Here is an 11,772-nt window from a genome sequence, read left to right as displayed (position 1 = left end):
ATTAATATTTTAACATATTTGTTATTTATTATGTAATGGCAGGTCATAGTTCATAAACTATTAAAATAGAAGGGCTACTAACCTATGTATTGAGGTTGAAAAATGAGAAAACTAATCAGTCAGAGATATTATAACTAGTCAAGAGTTTCTAGAATTCAATTCTCTTTTTTCAGACTGATAAATTCAACTGAATTTCTCCCCATAATTATTGTCTAATAAGAGGAACTTATATATACTAGTTTTGGGCTTGGATTCTTTCATTTATAGTTCTGTTAGTTGTGATTTTTCTGAAAATTTTTTCTATTGAAAACACTTCAACAGTATGTTGGCAATCATGCACAACAAAAAAGTCTTCATTGGATACTTAAAATAAATTAAGGTGCTTCTTATTAATGTAAGAGTAACTCATAGTATATTAAAGGTGATTTTAATTACTTCTTTTAAGAAATAACAATTTTAGGTAGGCAATTGTGAGGAAAATTATTATCATAAAAGCCAAAGCCACATGATTCTTCCATAAACTCCAAGGTGAGAGATCGATGCCCTGGTTTGTCAAGAATTCTTCACCAGTACATCTGAAATTCAACACAAAAATATATGACTATATTCCTATCATCTTTCAAATTGTACTCAATATAGTTGCTATTCCTTTGTTAAAGAAGTCTATAGGTCATCTAAATATTCAGTATCTCTCATTTCATAAGTAATAGCTAACAGTCATTGAGTACTTCAAATTTTGCTAGATATATTAAGCAACCTGTGCCTGACAGCTTAGTTAATTCATAAAACAATCTAAAGGAATATAAATATTATGCATATTTCAAAAAGGAGATGATGCAGGCTTAACTTACTTGGCCAAGTTTACAGATTCACACTATGAACCAATTTCCTAGGCTTCTCAGATTCATCTGTTTTCAAATCTATAATGCTGCTCTCTTCAAAGGAAATACTGATCAAGTAAATTCATTTTCTCCTGGTGGGAAAACCTCAGTTTTGATGATGACAACTCTGTTTACATGATCAAAGCTCCTTAAATTCTGCTTACATCACAAGATAGTCATCAAAAAAATAGGCTAAGAATTCTAAAACCAGAACCAGGGGGGAAAAGGGCTTGTGAACAGAATTCTGTTCTGTCAGCTCTCACACCAGTACTATAATGAGTTTTGCAGATAGTCAGCAACGGGAAGATACCAGCAGGTCTAGGATCAGTCTCAAACCTTAAGTAGCAGCTGGAGGAGAGCAGGATGGAGTGCCTCTGTCAGAGGTGAGAAAAGCACCTGGGCAGGGCTTACCAGTTGCCAATCCAGAGGTTCACAGACTATAAGCCCTTAGTAAACCATGAAAATAGTCTATTACAAATTCAAATGTTCTGAAAAAGAACTCATTTTTTTCACATTCGATAGTATTTTACTGTTAAGAGAACCAGAGTTACACAACATGTTCACATACATTAGTGCACAACAACTCACTTTACAAGTTAGAAAACTTAGGCTTAGAAAGTCTTATTGACCTTGAAAGGATCCTTACCAGCTCTAAGGCCAGGGACCTTTCCATACCATACTATGATAGTAAGCAAACCCAATGTGACACTGGATGCAAACTTACATTACATAATTGGAACAGCTACTGATTTCTGTTGTATTGAGTTCTGGACAGTAGTTTTGTCCCAAAAATTCATTGTGTTGCAAAGCCTAAAACACAAGGGGGAGAAGGGCAAGATAAATAGTGTCAAGGGATTATCACAATTATGCCCTCAAGTTTAATGTTTATGATTATTTCTAAAAAATATTTTCTTTCTTGCCATGTCTTTGCCACAGCAAAGTACCTAATTTTCCCTGGAAATAAAGTAGACTAGGGTTGAGATGCTGGTTCCCATTGGATAAGAAAGGAGAACTCTGGTTAGATTAGACTGTGGTTACTTCCTTCTCTCCCAATTTTATAGTTTGAACACTATAATTAAAATGATATAACAGTGAAATGGTTCTGTGATTGGGTTTGGAATCTCTGATGGCTTCATAACTGTGGCATGCTTGGTGGCTAGGAAGTTTCTGTGCAAAGACACAGAATACCTGGCTACTAGGAAAATTTCTGTGCAAAGACATGGTATGCCTATCTGCTGTAGGAATGCTCTGCATAAGGAGGATCTGTGCTAGAGTCTTATCAGCCTCAACCTTGACCTCAGGCTCACAGCTCCTGAGAATAAACAAAACTCTCTTGTTAGACAACCACAATGTTTCACCAAGCTCCGTTGCACCTGAACCTGTCCACATAACAGTAAATTTAAACAATGGACACTTGAGAGCTACACAAACCTCTTAACATTACATATTGCAACTATAGCATGTAAGTGAGGAATAAGCTGCATAATGTTACTTATTCTGTAAGCTGCCTAATGACACAACGAGCAATAATGTACTACTGATGCCAATGATCTAATGAAACTTATTGATATAAATAAATAAAGCTGACAGCTTGGCTATTCTGCTATTATGCCTCTGTATCTTGTCTCTGTGTCTCTTTTTATTTTCCTTACATAATAGAGCTCAAAGAATATTGCTGATTTATAATAGCAATCTTCGCTTATTTATTTTTTCCAATCCATTTTAATTATGATAGTCAAAAATGTAATCATTCTATATTGACACAGGTTATTTTGGAGTTGAATAGCTCATGAAAGACAATATGGTTTTGAGTATTATATGATTTTCGTTCTGTTCTAGTTTTCCTTTTGATATAAACTATAAATTCTAGTCCCATCCTCTCATTTACTTCCTTATTTAACTAAAACACAACATGTTTATCATCAACTTTTATCTTCACATTTTACTATGAGATTTATCTATGACTTTCCTCTTCCTCAAAAAATGGGGTGACTGGGGAAAACCCCATGTGACTCCAGGAACTTGTGCTAACTGAGGCTAACAGGAGAGTTTCATTCATTTCTCTTGAAAGGAGACTCCCAAATCACAGACATTCACAGCTCATGGCTGGGGAAATGAGCTGGTCAGGCTTTATTTTGCTTTTCTCATAGCTTGGAAACACATGTAACTGTAAGAGAAGAAGACAACTTACCAAATAGCCATAGTGAGGGATACTGAAGTACTCAAGCCATGATAGCCAAGGTGGAAGAGGAGTGAAAGTCAGCAATATACCCAATAAACCCTATAAAAAGCAAATACCATGAATCAGAACCCAACTGGTGATTTTATGAAGAATTCTAGATAATACCCTTTACAACTTTCAACTCTACAACTTTCCAAACATTTCTACTAGAATCAACTCTCTTCATATTCCTTCCAGTTACTCTAAAAAAAAAAAGTCTTCATCGTTTGAATGTGTATACACCTCTGTGTATCTAAGGTTGTTTATTATTTTAAAGGAAGGACCATTTCCTATAATCTGTATAATATATACTATTTTGATGATCTAAAATTATTAAGACTATGTCCTCAACATTCTCTGTAACTGCACACAATGGAAATTTAAGAAGTAGTCATTCCTTGGTACCTGAAGGGATTGGTTCCAGAACCTCAGTTCACAGATACCAAAATCTTCAGGTATTCAAATACCTTATTTTTAAAATGGAGTAGTATTTGCATGTAAATCATGTACTTCATTTTTTTACTTTAATATTACTTCCTATATATTTCAAATCCTTTCCATATTCCTTAATGATACTATAACATAAATGCTATATAAGTAGTTGACAATACATATTTTATGGCATAATGACTAAAAAATGACATTAAGAATAATTTGAGGTTCAGAATGCAGGCTTCAGATTACCCAAAGCCTAGAACTGATAAACACAATAATATGATGAAGTACAGCAGAAAATATGGTCAATACTTCCATTTAAAGCTATCAGAAATCAATATTACAATAGAGATACTAGGAACGACTTCTCAAAACACAAGGAACAGCTATGAGGTTCACACAACACTTGTCTTAAATGGTACCATTTAGGTGGTACTTGGTACCACTAGGATAGCAACATAATGACAACGTTGTATGTCTGCCCACATTTAGATCTGACCTAACCAAGTGCTTCATATAACACATATCATCTCTGAGTAATATGTGGTTTCATGACTATGGTTTTAAGGTTCTACCAAGATCCTTTACACAATATTCAGTCAAAGCATCCAATAAATCAAACAATTCATCTGTATTTATTAAAGGATATTTTATTTATTAGATGAAATATAAACAAGACATCACTTTCTGAATGAGATACATTGTAGTTGACAAATTCAGAAATGAAAGATTTACACTTTGACAAGAACTTATGCTGATTATGTATCACTGAAAGACATCTATTGTAGCAGAGATGACAAGTGCATTAATTGGTTAAGCACTCCTATTTAGTCCATGTCATGGAACAAAAATGTGAGAACTATGTTGGGGATATAGCTCAGTGGGTAGGGTGTTTGCCTCATGTGCACAAAGCCCTGGGTTCAATCCCCAGCACCACACACACACACACAAAAAAAAACCAAACAAACAAACAAACAAAAAAAAAAACAGGGGAACTTGTTCTGTTTATCTGTTAATTCATCTATGTGATTACAAACTTTAGGGCCATGTGAGATTAGAATTAAGTAACCATTATAAATAAAAGATAAGCAGAAATACTTGATATAGAGATTCTTAGGAACACAAAAAGGGAATCACCTAGTACTGTGGACTTTGGAATTTTCCAGTATTCTTAAAACACTCCTTTTCAAAATACAGGACCCAGGTAAGACACCCCTCCCCATGCCACACACTATTACACTTCTCAAGGAGCTTCACATTCACCTTGGAGTTTCAATGCATCCAATGAAACAGTCTCCGCTGGTTAAACAGCTGGGAGTTTTCTAACTCCAGCATGAAAAGCAGGTAGAGAGTCTACTGTTCTCACTACTGTGGTTTCTAAAGTTCAAGGTCTTATTCAATGCTATCAAGAAGTATCTTTTAAAACCTCATCACTAAAGACATATTCATACTAACGACATTAGAACACTAGCAAAATAAGCTTGGATAAAGTTAAGAAAGAAAGCTGGTAAATTCTCTAGAATATACCTCATCTAGGCCTCCTGGAAGCATCCAAATCCCATGTATAGAATACTCAAAGTAGGTTTTAAATGACAGGTAAAGGTACAAGGAAGAAAGAAGGGGAAATTTCCTTCTGAGAGAAGTACAGTTCATACTCACCAGCATTAACAGATAATAGGTACTTAAAACTGCTGCTATGAACAAACGTTGATATGAACCTATAGCCAGTAGCAGGGAAGCAGTTGAATAGTACACCATCAAAACAGTAAGCATCATGGGGCTGGGGATGTGGCTCCAGCGGTAGCGCGCTCGCCTGGCATGCGTGCGGCCCGGGTTCGATCCTCAGCACCACATACCAACAAAGATGTTGTGTCCGCCGAGAACTAAAAAATAAATAAATATTAAAAAAAAACAAAAAAACAGTAAGCATCGTGATTGAGAAAGCTTCTGCCTCCAGTTTCAATCCTTAGAAAGAAAAGAAGGGTTTAGCCCTGCTGCCTAGGTCAATATGTATTCAGGATCATTTACCATGCAAATAATGCTAATATTCAGAGAAATTAATACCTGAATAAAGAAGGTTACCCAAATCCAACTACCATGGGCCAGCAATTTCAATTTTCACCTATATATAATTGCATGAAGTTACCACACAGATTTCTTTTGTACATTTACCTCCAAAGCACTTTTCCGTATAGCACCTCTGTTTTCCTATGTGGAATTAGGACAAACTTCAGAACTACTTAGATGGAGAGGCACAGGCAACAAAACTGGTCAAATTATACTGCCTTCTCCTATACTCAGACATCACCACATTGCTCACTATTTGCTGTCACTGCATTACTGAAGAAACAGGGATCAGGTTTCACAACTTCAGTGGTTTTAATGCCTGGGGGAAAGAAAGGAATCTCCATACCTAAGTCTCCCAGACAAACAATCACATGGCTCTGTGATAGAGAATGGAATAAGATAAGTATACTTTAAAAAGTGTACCAAGCAAACATTCATTATATAGTTTAATGATTTGGAACAGCTATAAGAACACTGATCAGGAGTCTGGGGCCTAGATACCATGACCAATTCCTTATAATACACCTCTTATTTGTAAACTGGAAGTTTGGGGTTCTTATACTATAGTGTGTTATCATAAATAGATATGTCCAGTGTATGTGAGAAAGGGAGAAACATAGAAATTCAGAAGCAATGACCCTGGGGTAAAGTCTGAGAACAATGCAACAATGATCTATTAAATCAATAAACCCCAAAGTAACCATCTTTCTCTCATTATTAAGGGTAGAGGGAAAGAAGACATGTATACACAGATTCTTTACTTTTCTATATGTCTCTGTAGACCTTATCAATAATGCATACCAATCTAAATTTTATCTGTATATAGTCACATGTTGAGAGACAAAGAGAAACAATATAGATAGATAGGAAATAACTATCACAGCTCCTCAGCATAGTGTTGAGTTTTTTATAAATTATATTTCTATGTTTCTTCATGATACATGGAATCTTGGTAAAATGAAGTTTTGTAAATATTGAAAGTTCTGTTGAGTAGAGCATGGGGCATGTGTGCAATCACAGTTCTTCAGCGGACTGAAGCAAGATGATCTAAATTTTCAGACCAGTCTGAGAAGCTTAGAAAGACCCTGATCAAGACAAAAATTTTTAAAACAGCTGGGGATGTATATCAGAGATAGAGTGTTTATCTATCATCCATGAAGCCATTGGATTGATACCCAGCATGGCACAAAAATCAAAAACAAGAAGCTTCACTTGGGAAGACTTGACAACAATACTCAACTGAATGGCTATTGTTGAGCATGCACAATGGATACACACTTCCCTAGTGGCGGGAAGTGTGTACTTCTAGTTGTAGGAACCATAAACATGCTTGCAAAAGAAATTGGTTTTAACATATAAGCAAAACTAAAGACACATTCTCTTTGTATTGTTATTTACCTATTAAGAAGTATGCTACACAAGTACATATAATTGGCAGCAAACTCCTGGGTAGTAATTCAGATACCAGTTTTCCAAAGAAGTAAGATGACACTTCATACCATCCACTAATAAGCTCTTGTCTACAAAACAAAAACACACACCATGCATCCCATATTAGTCCAAGGCACAGCCCAGTGGAGATGCTGCTGTCCAGGTTCCTGCTGCCACCAGGTCTGCCACCAGCTGCCCACAGGCTCCAGGCTGACCCTCCCACCCTGCCCCCATCCCTTCTCCATTGCAAGTATAGCCTCCCTGGAGGTGGGACACAGAGTCTGCATCTCCTCACTCTTCTCAGATACCCTGCTTCTCCTCTCAGGCTGACTCCCTCTTAGTAGTACAAAAAGGGCTAATCTTAGCAGTAACGGAAGATTTTCTTCACTCCAATTCTGACCCTGTAAAAGATGACACTGTTATTCTCCAAGGCCTCAAAGCAACTTATGATCCCTAAACTCTTTATACTTCTGCTACTCCCATGTTAGAAAACGAAAAGGACTTCTCCCTTCAACGATCACCAAGCAATACACCCATCAGCTACCAAACCCTCATCTTTCTTCTTCCTGATGTCTTTCTCCTGAAATTCCACTCTTCCACCAGTATCTTCATTCCTTCCCTTTCTGATAATTCCAGTCCTTGGCATATAAATAGGGTAAAATATCTTCCATCTTTGAAAGCAGAAGAAACAACCCAGTCTGCTTTTTAATGTAAGACTGCCCTCTTGATCTTTCCATTCCTTCATCCACTAAGGCCAACTGTACTCCCACCTCCAATTGCTAATCCTACAACTTAACTCTCTACCAAGAACTTCAAACTTTTCTTGCAAGGGTCATGGTGGCCTGTTATTTCCAAAAAACCTAAAGATACTTTTCAGCTCTTTATTGCTGGCTTTCTCTGCAGTACTGCAAACTGATGACCACACCTAATTCTGAAATTTTGTTTTCCTTTGGTGACAGGCCCCACAAGCTCTTGATTTTCTATTTCACTCTTGACTGCTTGTTTTCAATTAATTGTGATAACCTGCATACATATTTCAAAAGCTCATGTTACACAATGATAAATACATACAGTTTATATTTGTCAACTAAACAAACCAAGAAATAAAAGAAAAATACTGGTAATCCTCTGGGTCACACCTTTGACCCAATTATAGATCCACTCCCAAAATAGAAACCTACTCACCTAAAGAACTTCTGCAGTTAAACACTCTTTCCTCCTAACAGGCTGGCCAAACTCTGGAAGATAATGTACAGAGTGCTTGGGCTCTGCCAGGACAGAAGAACAAACACACACAAAAAAATCCTCAGTCAATTCAAAGCAATTAGATCAGCTTTCAACTCACAGGATCTCCTTCCACAAATTATATAACATTTTTCTTTAAAATAGAGTCTTTAGTATTTTGTTATGGCAGCCTGAGCTATCTGGTCAAAGAAATACCATCACCTTGAATTCAGTGTTTCTCTGTTTATATTTTAGGAATGAATGCTTGGCACCATTCCTAAAATATAAACAGAGAAACAGCAAACTTAATAAACTCCTCAGATGCTTAAAAATTTAATTAGCCAGTTTGATTTTAAAGTTGAGTCAAGAAAATGGTGAGACATGTGGAAGAGAAATGCCAGATGTTAGAAGGAACCCGCACTCCGTTCCTTCAGACACACAGACAGCACACACGTCAACAAAGCCCGACAGTCATCCTTGACCAGGACAGCCACCTTCCTACAAGGTCTTCAAAAATAAATCAAAGAGATATAATTTAAGAGGAAAAAAAAATTCTGTGTACCTTTTCAGTAAAAGAATTGTGTTTTTTTTTTAAAAATATATAAATTTTATGATTATATACCAACCTCCTGGAAATAAGAACAAGCTTCTCTTCAAACCAACTTAACTGATATGAATAAATTTTAATTGAAACATTTTGAAAAAAAGATAATGTAGTACATCAATTAAGTGACATTAAAAAAAACCAAGAGAAATAAAATATTTTAAATATAAATTCAAGTGAACAATTCCAGCTATATTAAAGGAAAAACAGGAGTCCAGAGACACTCCATATATTTTCTTAATGCCTAAAGAATGATGAAATAATAGTACCTGTAAATGTGTAAACATGTAAATGTCAATATGATAATTAAAATAAATAGGAAACAGCCATGCCTAGTAGATGATTAATCAACTACATAACTTGGAGTCCAAAAATATACCTTATGTAAACTTATAAGCTAATTTGAGATGCATGGGATATAGCAAAGATTCAGTTCAATATAGCTAATGATATTATAGTGTTCATAACTCTGAGAAAAAAGACAATGAAATTCGTTCAGATACATAATATGATTTATTTTATATTACTTTTTATTATTACAGAACCAATTCATTCTAATTCTTTATAAGATAATAACTCACATTTGTCATATCTAGTATTTATCTGATTGATTTTAATTTTTAATTTCAAATAAATCAAAATATACTTGTGCATATATGGTACAAAGTAATGATACTATTCATAAATATGTTAAATAATGAAATCAAGGTAATTCAGGTGATCTCTACCACCTCAAATATTTATCATTTTCATGGTGAAAACATTTGAAATTTAATCCAAGCAATTTTGAAAGGTATATTATTATTTAGCATCTTCACAGCAATGAGCAATGTATCTCATAAAAATAAAAAAAAATATGTGTCTCTTCAATCTGAGACTTTGTACCCTTTGATCATAATCTCCTCATTCTGCCCATCCCTCAGATTCTGGCAACCACCGTTTACTATTCTATTCTATGCTTCTAAGAATTATTTAATTGTTCTGGAATGTATGTATAAGTGAGAATATGTATTATTTGTCGTTCTGAGCCTGGATTAATTTACTTTCCATAATATTCTCCACTTCCATCCATGTTGTCACAAATGACAAAATTTCATTTTTCAGGGCTGAACAGTATTCCATTATGTATACATACTACATTTTTTTTTTCCCATTCATCTGCTGACAGGCACTTTGATTCCTTAACTTGACTATTGTGAATAGTGCTGCAATGAACATAGGACTGATGACACCTTTTTCACAAACTGATTTCAAATAATTCCCATACATATCTAGAATTGGGATTAGTAGAATCATTTTAAAATACATTTTCCAAATTTGCTTAGCCATAACTACAACCTTATAAAGCTATTAAATCAAAGGTGCTCACACTCTACATAGGATTCAAAGCCAGTTCTTACTTATACAGGTTAGAGAAAGTGCAAGGATAGTACTTGATCCCAAAGAAGAACAAAACCTTTGGCCTCCCTAGCAATTTCAAATGATAAAGGACTGATAGTCACTGCTGGAGAGTGCTTTAAGGACATAGTTTCCAAAATGATGCAAAACTACTGTTTTCTAATCAAAAGAATAAATCACTGTTCACCCCAGGAGGGATTAGGTAAGCCACACACACAGGCTACTTTCACATAGCCAAATGCCCACAGAAAATGTGAACAAAGGTAAGTCAAAAGGACAAATTAAAATAAGGTTGATGTCTAAATTCTTCAAAAATAATCTCAAGAAATTGACCAAGATGCTTAGCATAAACAATATTTTTTGGAACCGGGGGTTGAACCCAGGGGCACTTTACCACTCAGCTCCAGCCCCAGTCCTTATTTTTTGTCTTGAGACAGGATCTTGCTAAGCTGCTGAGGGTGTTCTGACTCCACCTCCCAAGTAGGTGGGATTATAGGCAGTACCTGGCTCTGATGTAAACAATTTACAAGAAAAAAAAAATTTACACTGATATACAGTTTCAGAGGTTTCAGTCCACCCTTGGCTGACTCCTTTGGTTGGGGTTAAAGCAGAATATTATGGCAGAAGTGATGCTGGAGGAAAGCTGCTCAGCTCATTGCAGCCAGGAAGCAGAGAGAAAGAGAGAGGAGGAGGGGCCAGGGAAAAGATCAACCTTCCACCAGGGCATGCCCCCAGTGACCTGCTACCTCCAACTAGGTCCCACACCCACGAGTCTTTCTAACTATCAATTGATGAATCCACTGGGGAGAAATGTGCCTTCATGATTCTATCACCACCTGAAAGCCCCACCTCTGAACACTCCTGCATTGGGGAACCCTTCAACACATGAGAGTTTGGGGGATAGTGTAAATCTAAACAATGTTCATTCTTAGTTTAGAAAATAGCCAGCCTTCTCCATGTATCAAAACAGACTTGACACAAGCTTTTACAATCACCCTCTATAATAAAATGGGGATAAGACCATACAGCCCCTTTGGCTGTTTAGAGGTAACCTTAGGCCATCCCATCAAGCAGCCATCCCATCAGGTAGCCACTGTATGGTTCTCCATACGTGAATTATGAGGAAAACCCTGGGTCTGGGATGTTGCTGAGCACCCATGTTCAGGACATGACACAGCCAGTTAAATCTCTCATCATGAGGAGAGATTAAAGGACACATTACAGTTGAAACTAGGCAACAATCACAACAAGTAATATGCATGCTCCACACAACAGGAAAAACTGAGTCCTGTCCTCTTATCTGACACTCCTATGTTCCAAAAAAAAAAAAAAATCAAAATTCAAAGAAATTGACTCACTAGTAACAACAACAACAACAGACAATCTTGATTACATCAAAATTAGAAACATTTGTGTGTCAAACACACTACCAACAGACTGAATAGATAACCCAAAAGATAGGAGAAACTATTCACAAATTAAGTAACTGATAAAGGATCAGAAATCCATAA

At 36.0% G+C, this 11,772-nt stretch overlaps 1 long non-coding RNA gene across 1 annotated transcript; it reads right to left on the bottom strand.

The window, feature by feature from the left end:
• Positions 1 to 488: 488 nt before the first annotated feature.
• LOC308642402 lies at positions 489 to 5,273 on the bottom strand. The gene is made up of 4 exons (XR_014020552.1): positions 5,197 to 5,273; positions 3,073 to 3,162; positions 1,606 to 1,691; positions 489 to 575 (listed from the first exon to the last, which is right to left on the bottom strand). It is a non-coding gene; the product is annotated as an uncharacterized lncRNA (long non-coding RNA).
• Positions 5,274 to 11,772: the final 6,499 nt, after the last annotated feature.

This window comes from Spermophilus citellus (genome assembly GCF_964194105.1).
Source record: "Spermophilus citellus genome assembly, chromosome: 2".
Taxonomy (NCBI): Eukaryota; Metazoa; Chordata; class Mammalia; order Rodentia; family Sciuridae; genus Spermophilus; species Spermophilus citellus.
Note: the sequence above shows the minus strand (reverse complement) of the source record. Positions and strands in the feature narration are given on the sequence as shown.